This window comes from Callorhinus ursinus, unplaced genomic scaffold, assembly GCF_003265705.2.
Source record: "Callorhinus ursinus isolate GAN/ISIS: 27379988/994484 unplaced genomic scaffold, GSC_fseal_2.0 scaffold108, whole genome shotgun sequence".
In the NCBI taxonomy this organism is placed as follows: domain Eukaryota; kingdom Metazoa; phylum Chordata; class Mammalia; order Carnivora; family Otariidae; genus Callorhinus; species Callorhinus ursinus.
The window spans coordinates 818,829-829,533 of record NW_027397170.1 but is presented as its reverse complement, the minus strand read 5'-3'; the positions used below and the strand labels follow the sequence as shown (position 1 = coordinate 829,533).

The following is a 10,705-nucleotide window of genomic DNA, read 5'->3' as shown; positions in this document are numbered from 1 at the left end:
TTTCAAATCCCTCCCCAAAATTTTGCAGATAAGAAATGGAAGTCCAGGGCGCCTGGGTGGCTCAGTTGGTTAAGCGACTGCCTTCGGCTCAGGTCATGATCCTGGAGTCCCGGGATCGAGTCCCGCGTCGGGCTCCCCGCTCGGTGGGGAGTCTGCTTCTCCCTCTGACCCTCTTCCCTCTCGTGCTCTCTATCTCTCATTCTCTCTCTCTCAAATAAATAAACAAAATAAAAAAAAAAAAAAAAAGAAATGGAAGTCCAGAGAGGGGAAGGAGTTGCCCAGGGTCACACAGCAGGCATATGGCCTGGTCTGCAGACTATGATCCATAAATGATCCTGCCCCTCTGCTCACCCAGTCCAGTCACATCTGAGGCTGGTCCTACCTTCAGAAAGGTCCGGAGGGGCTGTCTTGAATCCTCACAAATTCACAACTGCCGGCTGGCCTTTGCAGGCCCTGTAGGGGGCTCTCAAGGAGGGGGTTGTGACCCAGGCAAGGCTCAAGGAGGGTGGGCCTGCAGAATTGAGCAAGGCTGGGCTGGAAGCCTTCCATCCCCTTTGCCCAGCTTCCCTCTCCTCTGGGCCTCCCCTCTGCCTGGCAGCTGGGATTGGCAGCACCAGGGGAGGGCCTCGCCAGGCCAGGACCACATGTCCTGGAGGGAATCATTCTCATCTACCTCCCTCCCTCCCTATGCCTTCTTGAGTCTGCCCTTTTCTCTCCATTCCCTCCCCTCATCACACTACTCCCTCACCTTCTTGCCCCTCAGTACCTCCCCCACTTTCATTCTTTTTCCTTCAGAGAACAAGCCACGTTTCCAGCTCCAGAAGCTGGGATGTCTGGGTCTCACACACATGGCTGCAGTCCCTTAGTCTCCTGGAGGAAGAAGCACACGGCCTCTCCCTCGCTTCTTCCCTCACTCTGGGCAATTCATTTGGTGGAGGAGGGCCAGACACACAGAGCTAGGAGGTCACCTGGAATGAGAGTCAAGTGTCAGAGCTGGAAAGACCTGTAGAGACGATTTTACAAATGGGACAACAGAGACTGGAGAGAGGAAGTGACTTGGCCAGGGTCACACAACCTGTTGGGGGCAGATGCAAACCCATTGCTACACGGAGGGTTTGTGCCCTCCAGCCTCTCACTTCCAGCAGATGGGTAAGCCAGTGGTTGGGAGGAGAGTCCTTGGATTCCAAGTCCTCTGAGCCACATCTGGAAGGCAGGGGACCATCCTTGCCATGTACCCACTTCTGGGCATCTGGAGAAGGTGATATGGGGGTGCCAAGTCCAGAGTGGGAGTCCTGCCTGCCCACTGCCAGGAAGCTGCCTCTCCAGCCTGCTCCCCAGGGCCTGCAGGGGCCTGCTACTCTACCGGGCAGGGGCACCCACCAAACACCTGGCTAGATTGGGCTGGGCTGGGCTCAAAGGTGGATAGTCCTGGGTCCTAAAAAACTAGGACTAAGGTGCCAGTGAGCCAAATTGGAGGGGTTGGCCTAAATGGATGTGCCCCGATAGTTTCAGAGAGTCGCATGCTGTGCCCCCACCTTGCGTTCAGTGGCTGCAGCTGCCCCCCTGGCTAACTCTGGCTCTCTCCCCATCTGGCCTCTGTCTGTGAGGCCCTGAATCCCAGTGTCCTTCACTGCCTGTTGCCTCTTCTTGCTTTTTGATTTCCCTCCTTTTGATTCTTTCTCTCTAGGTCTCTGGTCTCTGTCTGGTTCTCTGCTTCTGTCTGGGTTTCCCTCCATTTCCTTGTACTTCTGTCCTCCCTTTGCGATGCAATGGGGAGAAGGAGGAGCTTTGGAGCTTTCCCAGGATGGGCAAAGGCCACCCAAGGGAGTGGAGGAGGGAAGGGTGTCAAAGTTGGGTTGGGGGCAGAGGTGACTGTGGTCATGACTCCGGATAACACAACTACCCGGAAATGTCAAATTTGGGGTTTCTTTTTGCTTTCAGTCCCCTGCTTTGGTCTCTGCTATTTCCCACCACAAAGCACTCTGGTGGTTTCAGGGGCCCAGACTATAGAGGAGAAAACTGAGGCCTATAGGATGGGGTTCAGAAAGATCAGAAACTGCCTTGGGTCTGGACTGAGCTAGGGTCCCAGGCTGGCCTCTGCTAATTGCCCCTCATTCCCAATTCCAAGATACAACATTACATGGGGAGTGAGGAAGGATTATAAAAATCATATGGGAATGCATTCCCCCAAAGAAGACTGACCATAAAATATTATCAGGAATAGTAATAATCCCTAGCCTAGTTTGTGGTTAGCATACTAAAGACATAGCCCGAACTGAATCGTGGCACATTGGTATACAAACATCGTTGCACCCTTTAACTCAACTGATCCTTGCAACAACCTTGAAGGTGGGCAGAGCCACATTTGATTAGCCCAGAAAGGAGAGCCGTCCACAACCATCTGGCCGGTAAGTGCACAGCTGGTCCACGATCCAAGGGGCCCAGCCCCATGCACAGGTCTCAGTATAGCCTTCCCGACGTCCCCCAACCCCAGCACGCACCCACAGGGGAAGGTGTCTCCTCTGGCTGGGCTAGCCCATAACGGTTCTGTGGTACAGAGTGTGGCCCCTCCATCTCCACGCCAGTCCGTGCCCCTGCTCCTTTGACCTGTGCATTATATGAAGGTGGGTTTGAATTTATGGAGGAAGGGAAGAATCATCTCAAGTTCCATTTCTGGCCTGCCCTTGGAAACCAGGTTAGCCCAGAAAGCTGCGCTCATGCCCCTTCCCTGGGGAGAACAGATTGAGGTCACCTTGACCTAACCATCCCCCCAACCCAGGGCGGCAGGGCGGGGGGTGAGGTGGTACAGAGCTGTCTTTGTTTCCTCTGGTCCAAGTACCTTCTTCAAGGAGAGTTCCCGGGGGCATGGGAGCCAGAGGGCAGAGGGGAGGCAGGATGGGGTGGAGAGCCTTCCCAAGAAAGCTGGAGGCGTTCCAGGAAGTGTCTCTGTGCCCACAGAGGGAGACCTGAAGCCCTTGGGCTTAAACGCCCTGCTCTCCCTCACCTTGCCTCTGCGGGGATTATCTACCTCCTCTCCAGCCCCAGCCCCAAAGCTCTTGGAAGGGGAGCCATAGGCCCATGCTCAGCATCTACTACACCCCCAAGATCACTGTCCCTGCCTCTCCCCAGTCTCCCCATCCTGGTACCTCCCTGTGGATAGATAGGCTGCCTCCATTCTTGTCCCTGAAGACAGAGCAGAACCTAGGGAAGGGGTGTGTGTGTGCAGTGAGTAATTCTGTGTGAATTGGGGGGAGGGGAAGAAGCTGCTGGATCCTCTGTGAAGCCTGTCTGCCCTTCCTGCCTCTGTCCCTTGTCCTCTACCACTCTTCAGGGAAGTCAGTTTACAGTGAAGTTACCAAGAGAACACACGGCCATCCTGCCTCAGGCACAGTGACTCTCCTCTGTTTCTGGGAATAGGGGCGGGAGGGGCTCAGGACTGACTGGGTGGGTGGGAGGGAAAGCCTGCCTTCCTTTGTCTGGCTGCCCTAGCCACCTGCCTTGGGAGAGCCACCTATGGGACGAGGACAGGAGGGTGTGCAACTTCGGAGAACGGGGGAGGAGCCCATCCTTTGCTCTTCCTTCTCACGGCAAGGGGAGGCCCTGGAGCCTAGGGGGTGGAGAGGGGAGAGGTGGTACAGAGCTGGGCCTCCCAGGGGGACTGCCGGCTGTCCTGAGCAGCCCTGGGTCACGTCTGGCTCTCATCCCCTTCCATGAGGACTACCAGGCCCCTCTACTCACTCATTTCTCCTCCTTCCAGACCAAAAAGAAATCTTTTGTGCCTGAGCCAGCCCAGTACCCGACCTCAGGCCCTCAGAGGGGTGCGTGGGAGAGGACTGTGCATCTCCTGGCCTGCTACCCCTACCACTCTGCCACTTTCCTTTGTTATGACCAGAGGGAGCTCCTTTCTCCCTGTCCCTGTTTCTCATTGTTCCTCCGTTCATTATGTCACTAACCCACCCACACCTTCACTGCCCGCTCCCTGGCTCCCAGCCTCCGACATTGGCTCCCCAGTGCCCAGAGCAAGTGGGGGCTATAAAGCCAAAATGAAGACTGAGCCAATGCTCCGTCCCCTCCCCGCTGGCTACTGGCCTGCTCTTCATTGGCTGCTGGGCTCCGGCCTACCCATGGGCCTTCCCTTTACTCGTTCTTCAGCCATGCAGTGCCCCCCAGTGCCCTGACCTCTCTCACTCCAAGCTTTTTTTGCCCCTTTCATTCCACCTCCCTGGAATGCCAGTCCTCCCTTGGCCACCTGGTAACATCCTGCTCATCTTTCGTGGGGTCAGGGTAGTGCAGAGAAAAATGCAAAGGCTTTGGAGTCCTCAGGACCTGGTGCAAAGCCTGGCTCTGCTGTGGGACTTTGGGCAGGTGAGTCTGCCTCTCTGGACTGAGCCACCTCCTGTGTAAAAAGGGGAACAGCAAAACCTGTCTCCTAGGATTGCTATGAAGATTCAGTCCCAGTGACTCTCACGTAATAGGTGTTCAGGGACCCTGGCCAGTAGAGCTAGGCATTTTCTCCCGTGCTGCCCTGTAGCCCTCAATCCCATACTGCGGGCCACTTCTTGTGGCTCTTTACTAGCTGCTGAAAGGCTGAATTCCACTGCCTGGTTCATAATTGAGTCTTCATAGATATTTATTGGCCTAATGAAGGTCCTTCAAACAGGACAGGGCTTCCCCATGCTCCAATACTTCAGGGGTTCCCTCACACTAGTACAGACCCCCTGTTTCCCTTTCACACATCCTGACCCACAGCACCCAGAAGGCTCTCTCCTCTGCCACCCTGGCCTCTGCCTGCTCTCGTCCTACTGACCTGATTTCCTGCCCATGGCCCCAGCAGCAGCCTCATCTTTGCCTGCTGCTGGGTTGACTTGGGAATTCTTAATCCCACTCACCAAGTCAGGAAGATACTGCCTGGGGTGACACTCTGCTCCCTCCTCTGTGTCAGGCCTGTCCTCTCCGGATAATGCAGCACCGCCCCAGGGCTCTGGGTGGAGAGGGCACTATGACACTGTCCCAGGAGGCAGGGGCGGGGGGGGGGGGGGGGGCGGCACTTTTGGCTTTCCAAAGAGCCACCCCTTTTGTTCTGGCTGGAAGGGAGCCCAAGTAAGTAAGGTGCACAAGAGCAAGACAGAAAGTGTGTGAGAATTCCCGGGTGAGTCCTGTAAGGACCTGCACATCCATCACTCAGATCCGGTCTCCCCACCTTCACCTCGCCCCCTGCCACCCACTCCTGGCCCCAACAAGCTGGCTGGGGTCGGGCTGATGGAAAGAAAGAGTAAATGCACATTTATCAAGTGCCTTCTGCAAGCCAGGCATGATGCTTGGTTACTTGCACAAACATTGTCTCTCCATTTTTTCTTTTTTTTTTTAAATAGTTTATTTTCCTAATGTTTTACTTCTTTGTTTTTAAAGTTTTATTTAAGCAATAATCTCTACACCCAACACGGGGCTCGAACTCGTGACTCCAAGATCAAGAGGTCACATGCTCCTGTGACTGAGCCAGCCAGGTACCCCTTCCTAATGTTCTAATAGGTAGTATAGCACCTGGCATAAAACTCAGAAGATTCAAAATGGGAAAGCGTTAGTCTTTCACCTTTCCTTCCCCCCAAATCCCCTCTGCAGGAGCAACCACAATTACCTGGGTCTTGTGTGCATCCCAGAAAGATTCTATGTATTTGCAAACAGATAGTATATTTTACTTCCCATTCACACCTGAGGGAAAACTGAGGCCCTCAGAGAAGTGAAGTACTTTAACTAAGGTTCCATACCTGGTAAATTGGCAGAGCTGGTATTTGGAACCTGATCTAACTGAAAAATTCGGCTCCTTTCACTGCCCACGCTCTGGCAGAGGTGAGCCCTGGCATCGACAAAGCCTCTCTCAAACCACTGGCTGTGACAAATCTCCATTCTAAGGCCCCAGAAATCTGGAGATCTGCCTTCCCCTCTGTTGTGCGCCCAATGCCTGTATTTTTTTTTTTTTTAAAGATTTTATTTATTTATTTGAGAGAGAGAATGAGAGATAGAGAGCACGAGAGGGAAGAGGGTCAGAGGGAGAAGCAGACTCCCCGCCGAGCAGGGAGCCCGATGCGGGACTCGATCCCCGGACTCCGGGATCATGACCTGAGCTGAAGGCAGTCGCTTAACCAACTGAGCCACCCAGGCGCCCCCCAATGCCTGTATTGACTTAATAAGGAGGAATCATTCCCCTGTGAAAGAAGAGAAGTTCCCTCAAGCGCCCTTCTTTGGCTTCTGTGTGGCTGGTGGTTCCCCAGGGACAGCTTGATTCCCAGGATTCAGAGCATTCTGGAGAAGGAAGCCACATGAGGATGGGTCTCTGACTAGAGGGGATTATGGTTGTGGTTTCAAAGATGTTTCCAGAAAATGGCCTCACGTTCTCCCTGTGGCTGGGCCGGGCTGAGGGAGGTATGAAGTGGGGAGCTGCTGTTCTCTGTTCTCGGTGGTAGCCATAAGCTTGTTCTCGAGAGCAAGGGAAGGAGGCTGGAATCAGTCCCCAGGTAACAGGAGGTTGGATGTATGGACAAGGGCTGCCCACCAGACTTCCAGGCACTCCTCCAGCCTCTTTCTCTCCCGGGTCAGGACAGGGTCAGCCAAGAGAGGACCAACTCTCTCTCCAGTGGGTGTTACTGCGTCTGTAGGTATGTCTCTGGGAACTTTCTCTGTGGGCTCTCGGTAGGGCTTTCTGAATCCTATTCAGTTTCAGCTTCCTATTCAGTTTCTTTCTTTCTAGGATTCCTTCTGCATTATATCTCCATCTGGTGCCCCCTCCACCAAGGGAATTATGTCCCTGAGGCCCAAGGGAAGAGGGTCTCACCTCATCTGAATTGTCAAGTAGGGAGAGGTAGGTGTTAGACCTTCCTTCCTGTCTCAGGTTGACAACATTCTTGTTTTGCTGAGGTAGTCACCCAGAACATTCCGTCCTTTGTGTCTGTGCACACAGCCAGCCAGATCTAGGTTGGTGCATGGTGGTCAGTCAAAGATGTGCCGTGAGATGCAAGAATGAAGAGGTGTACCTGCCCCACCCTCCAGGACATTCCAACTAGCCCCCTGTGGCCATCGCTCAGCTGCAAAGGCAGCTGGATGGAATTCTAGACCTGACCAATCCTAGGAAGAGGGGTGTAAATCTTTGCTGTTAACAGCTCTATAGTGCTTTAAGTCATTTGAAGCACTATACATGCATTACCTCACTTAATTCCCATAACAATGCTACTAGGTAGGTCCCATGACTATCACCACATTACAATGAGGAAATCGAGGCCAAAAACTTGCTTAAGGTCACACAGCTCAAGGAGCTGACAGCAAGTCTGGCTTTAGATTCTTTGCTCTTAATAACTACATAGTCCCCTTGGGTTCCATTTCTATTCCTAGAGTGTAGGGTTTGTTCCTCAAATATTTATTGGGTGTCTGCTCTGGGCTGGGCATGGGGGTGGATTTAAAGGTAAATGGGATATTGTGTGCTGTCAGGGGTAGAGAGACATGTAAACAAGAAATTGTCCTTCAACACAAGAGGTGCCATAATAGAGGCACAAACATCATGTGGTGGGAAACAGGGACAGAGAGAGAGGTTCTCATTGCCTGGACCAAGGGCAGACATCTAGAGGGCAGGACGAAGTTCCAGGCAGAGGGAACAGCATGTGTGCAGATAGGAAAACTTGCAAGAAGGAGAAATGTGGTGTGCTCAAGTGCCAAAACGTCTTGCGCAGTGACTGTCAGAGAGGTGCCAGAGAGCTCAGAGCTGGCGCTCCTGTCCAGCTTCCTGCTCCAGCCTGTCCTCCTGCTCTAGCCTCCAAGTGCCCTGCACCTACTCTGGGCAAAGCGCTGTGCCAGGTGTTGGCCCAAAGTGTGGGATAGAAGCAGTTGCCTAGGTGGGGGAGAAGGACTTCATTGAGATCCAGACACAAAGATCTTTGTGGTTGGTGTTATTCTGGAGGTGAAGGGAAGGCTGCTGGGAGGAGAGCTGCCAAAGGAGGATTATGGGAGAACTTGGGGCCTTGCAGATCTTGGTCATCTCTTGACGTGAAGATTTTCAGACTCTAAGGAAGGGAAGTTCTGGTACGTGTGGGGTCCTTCTTCTTCTGCCCCTGCAGCTAGGTCTCTGGAGATCTGACATGCCTCGCTTTGGTGCCAGCCCTTGAAGGGTTGCTAGGGAAACGGCTGGCCAGCTCCAGAGATGTAGCCAGAGGAGAGGAGAGTGGGTGACTCAGGCTGCCTTCTCAGACACCACACCCCCTCCCCATCACATGGAAAACGCTCTCAGAGACCCCTTTCCCCTGGATCTCATAAAGGTGATCGTGTTTATTCTTGCTTCTCTTAACAGAGCTGTCAGTTCCTCCCCGCAGCTCTCACTGGTGGGAGCTAGCAAGAGTCCCCAGGGAGGGAAATGGTGTCAGACGCCCCTTCCCCCCCCCCCCCCCGCCCCGCCATTCACTCTGGATTCGTGGACGGATCCAGTTGGCCTGGGCAAATGTAAACTCCTGCTGTGTCCATTCAGGCTTTCCGCCCGGGTGGTAAGCGGCAGTCCTGGCTGAAACGCCCTCCAGGGAGCAAACCCGGGATAATTATTGATGGGGCAGCGGTGGACTTCTGACCTGGGCCTGGGAGGGAGAGGACCCGGAACGCCTGCCTCAGCTCGGGGGAGGGGGGGCGCGGGGGGGGAAGGCGGGTGGCGGGCCGCGGAGCCGGGCCAATCAACGCGACCACAACAGCCTGGCGCGAGCCCTGCTCGTGGTGGTCGAGCCGACCCAAACAAAGCAGCATGTGCTCGTGGCCCCGTGGGACCCGCCTCGGGAGCCGAGAGGGGACGCCACTCGCCCCGACGACAAGGGGCTGCGCGCAGCGCCCCCCACCCACGCCCCGTGTGCGCCGGGGGGTTCCGGGTCCCTCCAGGGCGGCCGCGGACCGGGTGCGAGGGACCACGGGGCTCACGAGCGCGCGCCGGGCGGAACCAGGAAGCGGCGCGCGCCGGCGCGGGGCGCGCTCGGGCCTCGGTGCGCGAGCGGCGCGCGCGCCCCCGCGGGCCCCGGCGTGAGGAGACTCGGCGGCCGGAGCCGTCACCCCGGGCGGGGACCCTGCGCAGGCGACTACGCGCGGCGGCCCGGCCGAGGGAGGGAGCGAGCGGGCGGGCGGCGGCAGCTGGCGCCCGAGGGGCCAAGCGAGGTAGGAGCTGTGGGGCGAGCCCTGGGCTCCGGGCCGGCGAGGGAGGCCGGGGAGCCCGCCCGGGCGGGGCCCCGCGCCCCGGCCGCCCAGACGCCCAGACGCCCGGCAGGGCCGCGCCGCCGCCATCGCTCCCCGGGCCGGAGGTGGCCGCGGTGGCTGCGCGCTGGGGACGGGGGTGCCGTGGGCGAGGGCGCTAGGGGCGCGCGAGGGGCGTCGTGCAGAGGCGGTGGCGGGCGGAGGGTGTCGAGTGTGGGGACCGTGCGGGCTCGTGTGTCGAGGTGGGCGTGTGAGGGGCCCCAGCGCCGACCCCTGCCAGAGGAGGGGACTGCTTATCGGCCACCTCACACCCCCGGGTTGCAGTGCAGACTAACCCCAGGCGTCTCCTTGCTTTTCCTTTTTCAAAAGAGGGATCTGCGACTCCCCGGGGTGGGATGAGCCCGGCAGTGCCCGGTGGGGTGGGGGGGGGGTGTTAGGTAAGCCTCAAGGAACAGTGCCTTATATGGAGTCAAGACAACAAATACGAATGTTTCGATATGGCTTTGGGGAGTGGGATCCTACATCAGGACCCGCCAGGCCCAGGCTGGTGCGTGTGGCAGTGGGATGCAGCGTGTTTTTTTTTTGTTTTTTTTTTTTTTCTTTTTGCTAGCTGGGGATAAAGAGTAAAAAAGTGCTCCTGGTGTCGGGGGTAGATATGGAGAGTCGGAAGGCGAGTTGTGGTGTCACAGAAGCCGGTCTAAGGCTAAAGGAATCTGGCAAGATGATCAGGCTGATCAAAGAGGGAAGAACTTGTGTGGAGCAAGAGGCGTTTGCAAACACTTGTAGCTAGCAGTGATGGAAAAAGCAAAGACGACAAACAAGTGCCAGCTTTTAGGAAGATGGGGATTAATGAAAACCACAAGAATGTGAAAGGCAAAAGGAGATAGCGATCCTTCCCAGTTCTTTTTCTTCCCGTCTCCCATGATCCTGTCAGACCTTTGATTCAAATAAACAGTACTAAAAGTGGGTCATAGAATGTTGGAGCTGGAAAGGACCCCGGGATTATGCTACATTCTCTTATTGTACAAGTGAGGAAACTGAGGCCCCAGGCAGATGGAGTAAGTGGCCTGTTCAGTTCACACAGCTGTTCAGTCGTTCTGGGACTGAAATGCCCGTCTCAGGACTCTCAGATCGGTGCTCTGCCCAAAGCAGTGTGGAGCAGTAGATCTTTGCCTAAATACAGTTCCATTAATTGTCTCTGGAGTGTCCTCGGGGAATGCCCCTCGAAAGGGCTAGTGTGTCACCAAATTATTAAGCTGAGGTTTATGTCCTTTTTTCGGTCTTCAAATGGTGTTTATCATCCCCTGGTATTTTAGGTTTCCAGAGTGGTTGGGTAGCTGCTTGGGCCATAATAAGCTTTCAGCTGTTGCGTATATTATCTCAAATAATTTTGTTATCGTTCAATGAAGATAATAGAACTTTGCCTCTTAACATTGTTCTGTTATTCATTTGTTTATATTATATTTATATTTATTGACTAGTAGAAGAGGATGTATTT

The 10,705-nt window shown here is 55.1% G+C and overlaps 1 protein-coding gene across 3 annotated transcripts in view; it reads left to right on the top strand.

Annotated features, from left to right (window-relative positions):
- Nucleotides 1–10,705, top strand: part of STAT5B (signal transducer and activator of transcription 5B) — a 111,293-nt gene that overhangs the window by 31,204 nt on the left and 69,384 nt on the right. Inside the window, exon 1 of one of the 3 annotated variants that reach the window (XM_025861788.2) lies at nt 9,019–9,171. The exons of 1 other annotated variant lie outside the window; for it this stretch is intronic. The gene's annotated coding sequence lies outside the window, so the exon portion shown is untranslated. Of the gene's footprint in view, nt 1–9,018; nt 9,172–10,705 lie in introns of those variants that run through there. One more of the 3 variants, XM_073889541.1, reaches the window with a different exon arrangement.